Source organism: Phyllobates terribilis, unplaced genomic scaffold (genome assembly GCF_046119375.1).
Source record: "Phyllobates terribilis strain yellow unplaced genomic scaffold, ASM4611937v1 Scaffold_1__5_contigs__length_1240528914, whole genome shotgun sequence".
NCBI lineage: Eukaryota > Metazoa > Chordata > Amphibia > Anura > Dendrobatidae > Phyllobates > Phyllobates terribilis.
The window spans coordinates 1,199,014,070-1,199,030,029 of NW_027362761.1; the positions used below are offsets into that span (position 1 = coordinate 1,199,014,070).

General features: G+C 49.6%; 1 protein-coding gene across 15 annotated transcripts in view; it reads left to right on the forward strand.

The window, feature by feature from the left end:
* The window catches only part of SLC4A11 (solute carrier family 4 member 11), a 461,140-nt gene that overhangs the window by 280,274 nt on the left and 164,906 nt on the right, over nucleotides 1–15,960 (forward strand). The window lies entirely within an intron of this gene.

Below are 15,960 nucleotides of genomic sequence, written 5' to 3' on the forward strand. Positions count from 1 at the left end.
GTGTCATATATATATATATATATAGTGTGTGTGTGTACTGTGTATAGTGTGTCATATATATATATATAGTGTGTGTGTGTACTGTGTATAGTGTGTCATATATATATATATATATATATATATATATATATATATATATATATATATATATATATATATATATATATATAGTGTGTGTGTGTACTGTGTATAGTGTGTCATTATATATATATATATATATATATATATATATATATATATATATATATAGTGTGTGTACTGTGTATAGTGTGTCATATATATGCAAAAAAGAAGCAAGACAAAAATATCTCATACCCTACCATAATTACCCCTTTGTTGAGCTGACTGGTATATATGTAGCTTACCACGGGCCTAGGTGGTCTGGAGTTGGGACCCGGTCCTATTTGTCTACCCTTTTATATGCATTACTTCAACTTTGATATACAGTATGGTTTTTAATATAGGCAGTATAGGTACCGTCCCAATTTAGGGTCACCTTGCCGCTGGTGGGACGGCTTGTATACTTTTTTTTGATCAAAAATAGTTCACTAAGTACCCTATATTTATTATGCAATTTTGCTTTACATTTATATATTATTATGGTAGGGTATGAGATATATTTTTGTCTTGCTTCTTTTTTGCTAGTGTGAACATGCCTCTGTTTCTTGTATGTCTGCCATCTTAGACCTCAGTTCACATTGTCTGTGTCATATATATATATATATATATATATATATATATATATAGTGTGTGTGTGTACTGTGTATAGTGTGTCATATATATATAGTGTGTGTGTGTACTGTGTATAGTGTGTCATATATATATATAGTGTGTGTACTGTGTATATAGTGTGTCATATAGTGTATATAGTGTGTGTGTACACTGTGTATATAGTGTATATAGTGTGTGTGTGTGTACTGTGTATATAGTGTGTGTGTGTACTGTGTATACTGTGTGTATATAGTGTGTGTACTGTGTATATAGTGTGTGTGTGTGTACTGTGTATATAGTGTGTGTACTGTGTATATAGTGTGTGTACTGTGTATATAGTGTGTGTGTGTGTACTGTGTATATAGTGTGTGTACTGTGTATATAGTGTGTGTGTGTGTATACTGTGTGTATATAGTGTGTGTGTATACTGTGTGTATATAGTGTGTGTGTATACTGTGTGTATATAGTGTGTGTGTGTGTGTACTGTGTATATAGTGTGTGTGTGTACTGTGTATATAGTGTGTGTGTGTACTGTGTGTATATACTGTGTGTATAGTGTGTGTACTGTGTATATAGTGTGTGTGTGTGTGTACTGTGTATATAGTGTGTGTAATATATATATATAATTATTGTGTGTATAGTGTGTATACTGGGATGTGTTTATATCATGTCTGATATATGTATAGTGTATATATAGTATGTGTGTATATATACTATGTATGCATAGCATGCCGCTGCAAGATGCTGTGGTAGCCATGCTGGTTCAGTATGCCTTCAATTTTGAATAAATCCCCAACAGTGTCACCAGCAAAGCCCCCCACACCATCACACCACCTCCTCCATGCTTCACGGTGGGAACCAGGCATGTAGAGTCCATCCGTTCACCTTTTCTGCGTCGCACAAAGACACGGTGGTTGGAACCAAAGATCTCAAATTTGGACTCATCAGACCAAAGCACAGATTTTCACTGGTCTAATGTCTATTCCTTGTGTTCTTTAGCCCAAACAAGTCTCTTCTGCTTGTTGCCTGTCCTTAGCAGTGGTTTCCTAGCAGCTATTTTACCATGAAGGCCTGCTGCACAAAGTCTCCTCTTAACAGTTGTTGTAGAGATGTGTCTGCTGCTAGAACTCTGTGTGGCATTGACCTGGTCTCTAATCTGAGCTGCTGTTAACCTGCGATTTCTGAGGCTGGTGACTCGGATAAACTTATCCTCAGAAGCAGAGGTGACTCTTGGTCTTCCTTTCCTGGGGCGGTCCTCATGTGAGCCAGTTTCTTTGTAGCGCTTGATGGTTTTTGCAACTGCACTTGGGGACACTTTCAAAGTTTGCCCAATTTTTCACACTGACTGACCTTCATTTCTTAAAGTAATGATGGCCACTCGTTTTTTTTACTTAGCTGCTTTTTTCTTGCCATAATACAAATTCTAACAGTCTATTCAGTAGGACTATCAGCTGTGTATCCACCAGACTTCTGCACAACACAACTGATGGTCCCAACCCCATTTATACGGCAAGAAATCCCACTTATTAAACCTGACAGGGCACACCTACGAAGTGAAGACCATTTCCGGTGACTACCTCTTGAAGCTCATCAAGAGAATGCCAAGAGTGTGCAAAGCAGTCATCAAAGCAAAAGGTGGCTACTTTGAAGAACCTAGAATATAAGACATATTTTCAGTTGTTTCACACTTTTTTGTTAAGTATATAATTCCACATGTCTTAATTCATAGTTTTGATGCCTTCAGTGTGAATGTACAATTTTCAAAGTCATGAAAATACAGAAAGATCTTTAAATGAGAAGGTGTGTCCAAACTTTTGGTCTGTACTGTAATCTATCTATCTATCTATATCTCTCCATACATACATACATACATACATACATACATACATACATGTGTAAGATTTGTTTTGCGGGGGCCAAATAACCTTCTGACTCTTCCGTGCGCCGGGTAGATGAGCTTCTCCATGCCCACGGGGTCTCGCTGCCCTCCTGTATGGTGTGACCGTGGCTCAGGTCAGGGCAGCTGCTGTTTTTGCTGCTTTTAGTTCTGTCATTTTAGGATTATTATATTGATTGAAAGTTTTTTTTTTTTTTTTTTTTTTTTAATTCTCCAAACATTGGGAAAAGAAGTCATTAAAAGTTTTCAAAAAGTTGCAAATCTATTTGGATAAACTCTAGAAAGCAGTTTTTTTTGTACAAAATGTAAAGTATTATGGCTGGAGCGATATTCTGCTCCTCCGGGGCGAAGTTTTGTTATTTTAGGTCTAGATGTTACTGCTTCTATCTAGTCAGGTTTGGCAGAACCAGTCCTATCTGACCCTGCTATTAGAACAGCACCCCGGGGGCAAACCCAGGCCCAGGGAGAAAAACAAAAACCCACTGTACTAGTTACACCAGAAGATCCAGGTGCTACCAGCAGCTGTGCCCCTCGTCCATCAGTGCGAGGTCCTCATCCTCCTGCAAGGCTGTGCTGGGAGCAGACGTCCGTAATGACCCGAACTGGTAAGTGCGCAGTCAGGAGCCAAGATGCCAACAAAAACCCTGGCCTTTTCATTACTGATAGGAGAAAAAAAACGTTCCTATATAGTGTGTTGTGTTTTTTGTTTTTTTTTCTTATAGGGTTTTTTAAATGGATTTATTTTAATGCAGCTAAAAAAATCAAACTTTTGTTTGCACCTGTTTGATTTTAGGTGAAAAAAGTAATAAGGACTCCAGTAGCATACAATAATATATGTGCTGGTGCTGCAGAGGCCGTTGGGGTCAATGTATGTGTTAGACGGCTGTGGAGTTTGTTTTTGTACAGTGCATTGCAATATCACCGTTTATGCTTTTTACATGGGACTGCAAGATGGGGATCGTGGCAGATGTATTGGGCTCACGCTGTGGGGCATGGTGACTTTACAGGCAGCTCTGCTATATGGCTTGTGCTGTCTGCACGTGAAATGCGTCGGTGCTGAATATTTCACTCTGTAATACCTGGCTCGCCCTGCTGGGGCGCCACTGTACAATTAAACACCTGCAAATCGCTCGGTGATCAGCTGATTTACAAGAGAGCCCCCCTGACCCTAAGTGATTGTCCACAACTAGTCACCTTTTTACGGATTTTGCTCTTTGAATGTAAATTAGTGCACTGGAGTCATTTTGTCGGGTTGGACGCCCGTTGATAACGTGTACTAGCAACAGGACACGTTATCATCAGCATTTCTGAGGGGCCAAACTTGTCCCCTGTGGTACGCTGCGCTCAGGTCATATGCAGCCCCTGACTCCCACCCTACCTTCGTTGCTAGGCAGCAGCCCATACAGATTCCACCGTATTTTGTGGTTTTATTGGAGCAGCAAATCAGATTGCAGCTCTCATTCTCCAGAAGGCCTAAGAGGGATGAGAGCTGGATTCTGATTGGTTGCTATGGGTAACTACTGCACTGTTTTGATCTGGCCTATTCTCCATATATGATGATTCTTGTATGGGGGATCCCATTATAGTGGTGACGTGTCAGGAGTCCTGGGTGCTATTAGGCACTTTATTACCAGTATCAAATGTTCTGGGTTATAAAATGATTGTTAGAGCCTATAGATTATGGTCTGCTGTGGTCTCGCAGCCTCATTCTTTTGTGAGATTATGTGCCGTACTGTCAGAATTTCTGGATTACCAGATTCCGGACTGCGCTTATTTCTTGTCTGTACAGATCTAATCCTGAGACAAACAAATGCGATCTCCAGTCTCCATCACATATACTTATAGTAGCGGTATAAATAATACTGACACATGGAAGGGTGAACTACTCAGCCTGGGAAGGGTTAACTACACGGTGCCACAACGCACACTGATCTGCTAGGGTGGGATGTCTGCAGGTCTCCCCCGTGCTCCTGGTCCTTTGGGGTCGGGATGTCTGCGGGGCTCCCCCGTGCTCCTGGTCCTTTAGGGTCGGGATGTCTGCGGGGCTCCCCCGTGCTCCTGGTCCTTTGGGGTCGGGATGTCTGCGGGGCTCCCCCGTGCTCCTGGTCCTTTGGGGTCGGGATGTCTGCGGGGCTCCCCCGTGCTCCTGGTCCTTTGGGGTCGGGATGTCTGCGGGGCTCCCCCGTGCTCCTGGTCCTTTGGGGTCGGGATGTCTGCGGGGCTCCCCCGTGCTCCTGGTCCTTTGGGGTCGGGATGTCTGCGGGGCTCCCCCGTGCTCCTGGTCCTTTGGGGTCGGGATGTCTGCGGGGCTCCCCCGTGCTCCTGGTCCTTTGGGGTCGGGATGTCTGCGGGGCTCCCCCGTGCTCCTGGTCCTTTGGGGTCGGGATGTCTGCGGGGCTCCCCCGTGCTCCTGGTCCTTTGGGGTCGGGATGTCTGCGGGGCTCCCCCGTGCTCCTGGTCCTTTGGGGTCGGGATGTCTGCGGGGCTCCCCCGTGCTCCTGGTCCTTTGGGGTCGGGATGTCTGCGGGGCTCCCCCGTGCTCCTGGTCCTTTGGGGTCGGGATGTCTGCGGGGCTCCCCCGTGCTCTTGGTCCTTTGAGGTCGGGATGTCTGCGGGGCTCCCCCGTGCTCCTGGTCCTTTGGGGTCGGGATGTCTGCGGGGCTCCCCCGTGCTCCTGGTCCTTTGGGGTCGGGATGTCTGCGGGGCTCCCCCCGTGCTCCTGGTCCTTTGGGGTCGGGATGTCTGCGGGGCTCCCCCGTGCTCTTGGTCCTTTGGGGTCGGGATGTCTGCGGGGCTCCCCCGTGCTCCTGGTCCTTTGGGGTCGGGATGTCTGCGGGGCTCGCCCGTGCTCCTGGTCCTTTGGGGTCGGGGTGTCTGCGGGGCTCGCCCGTGCTCTTGGTCCTTTGGGGTCGGGATGTCCGCGGGGCTCCCCCTTGCTCTTGGCGCTGCGGTTCGGGGTGCCCCTTGGTTATCTTGTTTGTTCTCTTATTTCGGGCTTTCAGGTGATGCTGCGGGTGGTACTGGGCGCGGCGCTGGGCACTGTGTTTGTGTTCTGCTTACTTCTCGTGTTTCTCCTTCATATTACATAAGAGCCGACACATCCGGGAGAGGATCTGCGGGTGCTTAACATGGCCATGATTACTAGGGTGCCTGAATGGGTGCCATACAGGGGTCCTCTACAGCGGTGCCACACGCAGATCCCTCCGTCCCATAACAGTGCCACACGCAGATCCCCGCCACTCATCCACTCTACGACAGGGCCATACTGCACATGTAAAGCGACGTGCGGCAGAGGCCCGCTGTGACATCTCCTACTAGTAATTCTAGTAAGCGCCTTGTGATCATAGGGATGCCATTGATGGTGATGGATGGACCAGACTTACCTGCTGGACCACGCCAACCATGAACACCGCCTGAGGCGGGAGATTCCATGCATTGCTGTCATGACCCTCTTAAAGGGACAGCACCCTGATGTGTTCAGCACCTGTATATATGTGTATTACCTTCTCTACCTGGCTTTTTGTTTTGTTCTGTTCCACTTGTTTCCTAGTATGATGCCAGGCTGCCGAAGCTCCCGGGGGGCTGACTCTCCAGCGACAGCGCTCCTTCTGTCGTCATGGTAACCATCCCTTACATCTCTGAGCCGGGACCCCCTTGTGTGTTGGGGGGGGGGGGGGGATACCTGGCGTGTTCCCTCCATCCGTACCTGGCACATGTATAGCTCTCCACCTGTTGGGTGCACTCCAGGCTTTATCTTTGCCATGTGCCGTCTTATTTTTATTTTATTTTTTTACCATTCTCATTTCCTGCTTTGTTATATCCACTTTTATTTATCTTTTTTTTTTTTAAAATAAGTTTTCTTGTAAGACAGCGGGATGAACACAGCTCTTCTGCCATAGATTAAGTTTTCTTGTGATTGGCTGAGCAGGCGTTCTCAGGTGATCGTTAAGGTTGAGTATCGATTCTGGTCTTATATACCAGTGAGAGCTTTCATGAAGTTCCCTAAAAAAAAAATAGTACCAATATTTTTTATTTTATTTTTTTTTATTGCCACGTTCATTGGTGCAAACCTGTATACAGCTGCGTCAATGAAAAAAACAAAAATAATATTTACAGGTCTCAGGGAAAAAAAACTAATTTTTTTAAACTTTTTTTTCTTTACAAAAGTAATAAAAAAGCAAAAAAAATGTACATATTTTATCACTGTAATTGTACTGACTCGGAGAATCCCACTACCAGGTCATATTTACCATACAATGACGTGAAAACAAAACCAAATAATAATGGTGGAATTCCCCCTCCCCCATTTTTGGAATAATAATATTTATTATATAAATGTTTTTAATTATTAATATTTTTTCTTTTCATTTCCACTTTTTTCAGAATGTTTTATGGTAAAAATGAATGTTGTCAATAAACACGTACCATTTAAAAAAAAAAAAAAAAAAAAAAAAAAAAGTTACCACTCTTGCAAGACGTTGAGTTCACACTTGGCCACCGCGCGGTGTCGGTGCTGATCAGGTTGCCCGTCGGGTACCTTTTGTCCTCTATCAAGTGAGCGATCTGGTCATGGTGGGGCTGATAAGGTTACAGAGGGAAGAGCAATATGATTAAATATTATTTATAGAGCAATAAAAAGAAAAAAAAAAAATGCACATGACGGTGCAGATGTTTATAGTGTCTGATGGGCGGGAGAGAAGTGGCTGTCATGGCGTGTTACACCCCGGCCGGCACGGTGCAGGCTGAAGTCGCCTTGGACCCTGGAGCTGATGTGAAATTCACAGCAAGGTGACTGCATGCTTCTCCCACAGAGACCCCATTCATTCTGCCACCTGAATTAAGAAAGGGGTCTCAGTTCCCAGGCTGGCCGCTCGTGTACAAGCCGCACGCTCCCAGGACGCTGTGTTTACTTGTGTGTTATGCACATTTGCTCTTGTCCATGATTCAGCAGCTTCTGTTTATTGGAAAGCTGGGTGACAGTCATTATATCCGCTCGCTCCTTTACCTTGCTTGCCCAGGCTCCTGAAGAGGAGTCCGCTCGCTCCTTTACCTTGCTTGCCCAGGCTCCTGAAGAGGGGTCCGCTCGCTCCTTTTACCTTGCTTGCCCAGGCTCCTGAAGAGGGGTCCGCTCGCTCCTTTTACCTTGCTTGCCCAGGCTCCTGAAGAGGGGTCCGCTCGCTCCTTTACCTTGCTTGCCCAGGCTCCTGAAGAGGGTTCCGCTCGCTCCTTTACCTTGCTTGCCCAGGCTCCTGAAGAGGGGTCCGCTCGCTCCTTTTACCTTGCTTGCCCAGGCTCCTGAAGAGGGGTCCGCTCGCTCCTTTTACCTTGCTTGCCCAGGCTCCTGAAGAGGGGTCCGCTCGCTCCTTTTACCTTGCTTGCCCAGGCTCCTGAAGAGGGGTCCGCTCGCTCCTTTTACCTTGCTTGCCCAGGCTCCTGAAGAGGGGTCCGCTCGCTCCTTTTACCTTGCTTGCCCAGGCTCCTGAAGAGGGGTCCGCTCGCTCCTTTTACCTTGCTTGCCCAGGCTCCTGAAGAGGGGTCCGCTCGCTCCTTTTACCTTGCTTGCCCAGGCTCCTGAAGAGGGGTCCGCTCGCTCCTTTTACCTTGCTTGCCCAGGCTCCTGAAGAGGAGTCCGCTCGCTCCTTTACCTTGCTTGCCCAGGCTCCTGAAGAGGAGTCCGCTCGCTCCTTTACCTTGCTTGCCCAGGCTCCTGAAGAGGGGTCCGCTCGCTCCTTTACCTTGCTTGCCCAGGCTCCTGAAGAGGGGTCCGCTCGCTCCTTTACCTTGCTTGCCCAGGCTCCTGAAGAGGGGTCCGCTCGCTCCTTTACCTTGCTTGCCCAGGCTCCTGAAGAGGGGTCCGCTCGCTCCTTTACCTTGCTTGCCCAGGCTCCTGAAGAGGGGTCCGCTCGCTCCTTTACCTTGCTTGCCCAGGCTCCTGAAGAGGGGTCCGCTCGCTCCTTTACCTTGCTTGCCCAGGCTCCTGAAGAGTCAATGTGTGCATGTCATGTGTTGTTGCATCCCATACTTAGAATTTAGGGGACATAGGTGGCTTACCCTGAGGAAACGTCATCAATATCTGAGCAGTGGGTGGGAGATGTGGTGCCTGCACTGATCGGCTGCTTGCAGATCCCGCCACGGTCAGAAGAGCTCAGTGTACAGAGCTGAAAAGCACTGCTCTCTACGTCATGTAGTGGCAGTTATCGGGTACTGCGGCTCAGACCACATTCACTTTAATAGGAGCTGTGCTGCAGTACTGGGAACTGAAATTTCTCTCTGGAAATTCTCCATTTGCAGAGCCTGGATGTAGGGGACTGGAGTCTTGTATGGGGAGCGCTCGCTGTGCGCTCTTCTTTAATTGCTGATGCATATTTTTATTTTTGCTTGCAACTGTTTAACTCTTGTACAAGCGATTAAGGATGCAGCCACCATTACTGCTCCCCCCCCCCCCCCCCCCCAGCATCTGAATGGCTGCTGTGCCCAGTATTGTAGAGAAACGCTCTTGAACTCTGCGACACAATACTGAATATTCAAGGTGAGCCATTATAAGTGTATAATACAGCAGTGGAGGCGGCCGCGTCGGTCTGAAGCTCGCGGCGGCCCTGAGCCGTGCACTTGGCCTTTTTCTGATCATTTGATAGCTTTTGGCTTCAGCTGGTCGCGTGGCAATATAAAACCTGCGCTCTTTGTTCTGCAGAAGTTGTTTCCCCAGAGATAATAAACCAAAAGGGAAACATCTGTCTTGTGTATGAGGAATGGTGAGTGTGCGAAACCTGATGAGCCAAATTCCTCTTTATAGAGAGCGATCTGTCATGTCGGGGATCCCAGCACTGTTTGTCACTGTCGCCTGCTCGGCTTCAGACATTGTGACATGCTGACTGGCTCGCTCGCCTCATTTGTATCCTCTCACCCTACTCGCTCGCCTCACCTGTATCCTCTTGCCCTGCTCGCTCGCCTCGTTTGTATCCTCTCGCCCTGCTCGCTCGCCTCATTTGTATCCTCTCGCCCTGCTCGCTCGCCTCACCTGTATCCTCTTGCCCTGCTCGCTCGCCTCGTTTGTATCCTCTCGCCCTGTTCGCTCGCCTCGTTTGTAACTTTTTTTTTTTTTTTTTCCCCTTCCTGGCTTGCTTGCCACATTTGTAACCTCTCTTCTTGCTCGCTTGCCACATCTGTAAATTCTCGCCTTATTTGCTCTGCACATTTGTAACCTCTTGGCTTTGCTCTCTAAAACTGAAAAATTTACTGAAAATGCCATGCTTGTAAATTCCTGCATGCTTTCATCATGAGTAACCTTCCTTATGGCTTGGTTGCCACATTACTAAACTCCCTTCCACCTGTCTTGCTTTCCTCATTAGTAACCTCCTGCCTGGCTCACTTGCCACATAAGTAATCTCCATCCCATCTGGCTTGCTTGCCACATTACTAACCTCCCTCCCGCCTGGCTCTTGCTTGCCACGTTACTAACTTCCCTCCCACATGGCTCGCTTGCTTGCCATTTTACTAACCTCCCTCCTGCCTGGCTCGCTTGCTTGCCACGTTACTAACCTCCCTCCCGCCTGGCTCGCTTGCTTGCCACGTTACTAACTTCCCTCCCGCCTGGCTCGCTTGCTTGCCACGTTACTAACCTCCCTCCTGCCCGCCTGTCTCGCTTGCTTGCCATGTTACTAACCTCCCTCCCGCCTGGCTCACTTGCTTGCTATGTTACTAACTTCCCTCCCACATGGCTCGCTTGCTTGCCATGTTACTAACCTCCCTCCCGCCTGGCTCGCTTGTTTGCCATGTTACTAACCTCCCTCCCGCCTGGCTCGCTTGTTTGCCATGTTACTAACCTCCCTCCCGCCTGGCTCGCTTGTTTGCCATGTTACTAACCTCCCTCCCGCCTGGCTCGCTTGCTTGCCACGTTAGTAACCTCCCTCCCGCCTGGCTCGCTTGCTTGCCACGTTACTAACCTCCCTCCTGCCCGCCTGTCTCGCTTGCTTGCCATGTTACTAACCTCCCTCCCGCCTGGCTCGCTTGCTTGCTATGTTACTAACTTCCCTCCCACATGGCTCGCTTGCTTGCCATGTTACTAACCTCCCTCCCGCCTGGCTCGCTTGTTTGCCATGTTACTAACCTCCCTCCCGCCTGGCTCGCTTGTTTGCCATGTTACTAACCTCCCTCCCGCCTGGCTCGCTTGTTTGCCATGTTACTAACCTCCCTCCCGCCTGGCTCGCTTGCTTGCCACGTTAGTAACCTCCCTCCCTCCCGCCTGGCTTGCTTGCTTGCCACTTTAGTAACCTCCCTCCCGCCTGGCTCGCTTGCTTGCCACGTTACTAACTTCCCTCCCTCCCACCCGGCTTGCTCGCTTGCCACGTTACTAACCTCCCTCCCGCCTGGCTCGCTTGCTTGCCATGTTGCTAACCTCCCTCCCTCCCACCCGGCTTGCTCGCTTGCCACGTTACTAACCTCCCTCCCGCCTGGCTCGCTTTCTTGCTACGTTAGTAAACTCCCTCCCGCCTGGCTCGCTTGCTTGCCACGTTACTAACCTCCCTCCCACCCGGCTTGCTTGCTTGCAACGTTAGTAACCTCCCTCCCGCCTGGCTCGCTTGCTTGCCACTTTACTAACTTCCCTCCCACATGGCTCGCTTGCTTGCCATGTTAGTAACCTCCCTCCCGCCTGGCTCGCTTGCTTGCCATGTTAGTAACCTCCCTCCCGCCTGGCTCGCTTGCTTGCCACGTTACTAACTTCCCTCCCACATGGCTCGCTTGCTTGCCATGTTACTAACCTCCCTCCCGCCTGGCTCGCTTGCTTGCTACGTTGCTAACCTCCCTCCCTCCCACCCGGCTTGCTCGCTTGCCACGTTACAAACCTCCCTCCCGCCTGGCTCGCTTTCTTGCTACGTTACTAACTTCCCTCCCACATGGCTCGCTTGTTTGCCATGTTACTAACCTCCCTCCCGCCTGGCTCACTTGCTTGCCACGTTACTAACCTCCCTCCCGCCTGGCTCGCTCGCTTGCCACGTTGCTAACCTCCCTCCCTCCTTGCTCGCTTGCTTGCCACGTTACTAACCTCCCTCCCGCCTGGCTTGCTCGCTTGCTTGCCACATAACAAACCAAATGTCTACACCATAATAATAATGACCTTTCTAGACGTATCCAGATAGTTTTCGTCCCCTCACCAGACAGCGGCACATCTTCCCTGTACACGTTCCTATATATCTCCATAACGTGAGCGATTATTGCGGAGAGCAGAAATCTGATCCGCGTCCTCCTTTATATTTCATGATGTCCTGTCGTCTCGGGGCGATGTCACTGGATCTTTCTTGCATTATTTAGCGTTATCAATATTCTCATGGAGACGTCTCGCACTTTTTTTTTTTTCCATATTTCATCTCTCACTTTGGTATCAGATCGGAAAATGATTCTGTAGTCCGTAGCCACGGTTCTCTGGTGACCGCAGCGGGCCCGAGGTGGATATGCAACTATCCCACACTTGTGACGTCTCCACACATGTGGGAATGAAGGGGATACAGCAGAGGGGTCTTCAGGGACTTTCCTATTTCTTGGCACGATTTTTCGGCTCGGTGTACACACGGTCACTTTTGCACGCTCCGATGAAGAGCAAATCTGCACACCCAGGATATCCCGTGCTCGGTCGTTTCCTTCATCTCTGGCTCCAGCCCATGGACAGCACATGAGCAAACACCTAGAGCGCGTGTTAACTCCTTCAGGGACTTTCTCCCTATGCGACATGCCAAGTTCATCTAAACAGAAACCATATAAAATCCAGCATCTCCCATTATCCGGTTTTTGGACGCAATTTTTCTTATTTAATTCTGGAAAATTTCAAGGTGGGCGTTTATAGCGGATTCCTCCCGTTCCGCAGTTGGTGCTGCACAGCAGCTCTTCCTACTGGACTTGGAGATCGCAGCCATAGCTGGACATTTTGGGAATCGGGGGACGATCTTTAGTCACCTACAAGGGAGTGATTTTCTCGTTCGCAGTTCCCAGCCCGGACTTGGCTCTGACCCCCCCCAAAACGTGGATGTGGAATTGTGACCATAATTTGGACAAGAAAATGCCTCCCCTACATGACCGGTGCTCTCCCCAGTCCCCAAAAGGTCCATTCTTCTGTCTCCAGTAAGAAGAGCAGCTCTGCAGCACAAACTGCTGAATGGAGATCCGCCATAATGTGTAAAATAGATTGCCCTGGATGTGTTCTGCTTTCTCCGATTTGTAGGGTCGTCCTAAAGGGTTTTTTTTTTTTTGTTTTTGGTTGTCGATCACCATATTGTAATGTGCAGGGTGACGTATACCCGGACTGTGCCGACACTGGAGGAGGACATAGCAGTTGTCTGCTGCACCTCTGCTGGTTACTGATGATCCGTTACAGGAAGCCGTCGTGTCTTTATATAGCTCCTCGAGATGTTGTGGTGTAACGCGAAGGTACACAAAGCCCGGCGGCCCCCACAGTAAGCGCAAATTGCCCCCCCCCACCCACCAAGTCATCCTCAAAGTTGTGTGGGTGTTATACCTCCTTGGTGGTCACCATGTAGATCTGGAGACAAGTAAGGTTTGGAGGTCTCTTCAGTGAGGCTCCTGTCTTGCCCATTAAGACAGTCCAAAATCAACCTATATCTACCCTCATAGAGCAAGTATACAGGAACGACTGCTTAAATGTGAGTCCCTGATACAGAGAGATTGATGACATAGGCTAAGGACATCAGTGGGAGCCCGACATTCGACAGATGATACTGGTGCCGTGGCTGCTGGTAGTACATGATGTTTGGAGCCAGAGCAGGACCGCTCCATACGCAATGTAGTGGCCATTCCTGGGTACCTCAGCTCTGATCACTTTAATAGGTGCTGCATTACCTGAGAACACAGTGTATGGAGCTGTGCTGTTTTGGTTCCGAACATTAGGTACTTCCAGCGGCACTAGATATTCTGGCTTGGAGCATTAGGTACTTCCAGCAGCACCGGCTATTCTGGCTCGGAGCATTAGGTACTTCCAGCAGCCCTGGCACCGGCTATTCTGGCTCGGAGCATTAGGCACTTTCAGCAGCCCCGGCACTAGATATTCTGGCTTGGAGCATTAGGTACTTCCAGCAGCCCCGGCACCGGCTATTCTGGCTTGGAGCATTAGGTACTTTCAGCAGCCCCGGCACCGGCTATTCTGGCTCGGAGCATTAGGTACTTCCAGCAGCCCTGGCACCGGCTATTCTGGCTCGGAGCATTAGGTACTTTCAGCAGCCCCGGCACTAGATATTCTGGCTTGGAGCATTAGGTACTTCCAGCAGCCCCGGCACCGGCTATTCTGGCTTGGAGCATTAGGTACTTTCAGCAGCCCCGGCACCGGCTATTCTGGCTCGGAGCATTAGGTACTTCCAGCAGCCCCGGCACCGGCTATTCTGGCTTGGAGCATTAGGTACTTCCAGCAGCCCCGGCACCGGCTATTCTGGCTTGGAGCATTAGGTACTTTCAGCAGCCCCGGCACCGGCTATTCTGGCTCGGAGCATTAGGCACTTCCAGCAGCCCCGGCACCGGCTATTCTGGCTCGGAGCATTAGGCACTTTCAGCAGCCCCGGCACCGGCTATTCTGGCTCGGAGCATTAGGCACTTCCAGCAGCCCCGGCACCGGCTATTCTGGCTCGGAGCTTTAGGCACTTTCAGCAGCCCCGGCACCGGCTATTCTGGCTCGGAGCATTAGGTACTTTCAGCAGCCCCGGCACCGGCTATTTTGGCTTGGAGCATTAGGTACTTCCAGCAGCCCCGGCACCGGCTATTCTGGCTCGGAGCATTAGGTACTTTCAGCAGCCCCGGCACCGGCTATTCTGGCTCGGAGCATTAGGTACTTTCAGCAGCCCCGGCACCGGCTATTCTGGCTCGGAGCATTAGGTACTTTCAGCAGCCCCGGCACCGGCTATTCTGGCTCGGAGCATTAGGTACTTTCAGCAGCCCCGGCACCGGCTATTCTGGCTCGGAGCATTAGGTACTTTCAGCAGCCCCGGCACCGGCTATTCTGGCTCGGAGCTTTAGGCACTTTCAGCAGCCCCGGCACCGGCTATTCTGGCTCGGAGCTTTAGGCACTTTCAGCAGCCCCGGCACCAGTATCACCTATCCTAAGGAGAAGTCATAGTATCTCAGTCCTGCACAAATGTCCTACATATCAGAGTGGTGGGTACCGGGGAGTCATTATGACGTCCGTCTGCTGGCATGTGTGTAGCCATTACACCACAGCTCTGCCCTGTGTAGTGGTTGTTCTCGGTACTGCAAGTCCTCTCCTATTGAAGTGAATGTGATCTGAGTTGCAGTACCCAGGAGCGGCCACTACACTGTTCTGGCTCCGTACACTGTGTACATGTGGCGGCCACAGCTCCAGATATCAGCTGGGGTGAAGGGTGTTTGACCCACCCCCACCACCACCCCACCCCACCCCACCCCACCAGTCCGATAATTAATTTCCTAACCCTGGGTAACCCTTAATGCCTATGTCTGCCTTCACAACCATTTTTTTTCTGCAATCCATCTAAAATGTAAAAAGGACCAATATTCAAATATTCCTCACTGAGAGCAGCCTACCGTTTTGTGTATACAGCTGCTATGCAGACCTATGCATCTCTATGGTTACAGATTATAAACAAACCCTGATCTTGCCTCCATACACTTCCCTTTTTTTAGCTTTTGGACAAGTCCTTTAAAGTTGTGGAGAGCAAAACAACATAAAACGTTGCATTTTTGTAACCGAACGGTAACGTTGTGGCTTCACGTTCGCCCGGTTCTGCAATTAATCAGGGGCCGATCACTGTTATCAGGTGAAGGGTTAACGGCGCGGCGCTCCCGCCTCATTGGCTGGACCTGTGCGTTACTGGAAGTGGCGGACACATTGATGTAATTACAGCAGACATCTGTACGATGTATATACAGCACTGCCCGTGATCAGCGCCCGGCGCTCGCACAAACCCCCCGTGATCAGCGCCCGGCGCTAAAAAAAATAAAATAAATGCATTGTTTTTTTCTTCTATACTGTGGCTGCAAATGTGTGACCCCATAATATTAGAGAATCCCCAGTCCTGCTCCTTTAGGGATTATTACCCAGCTTTCCCAGACTCCTGAGCGGCCATTGTGTCCGCAGGTGTATCAGACAGCTATGGGGGAGGCCGTGGCGGCCACATTGACGGTGCTGATCGTACGGCACTGATGTAGTCACCCAGCTTTCCCAGGATCGGATGCAGCAAAGGGACAGGTGCTGCTCGTTATTTTTGCTCAGTGAAGACGATGCAAACATCGTCCAGAAATGGACGCGGCGGGGAAAGCTCCTTTGCATGAAATCTGGTGGGGGTGAAGGTTCTTGTTTTGCATCGGGCGCCATCTACATG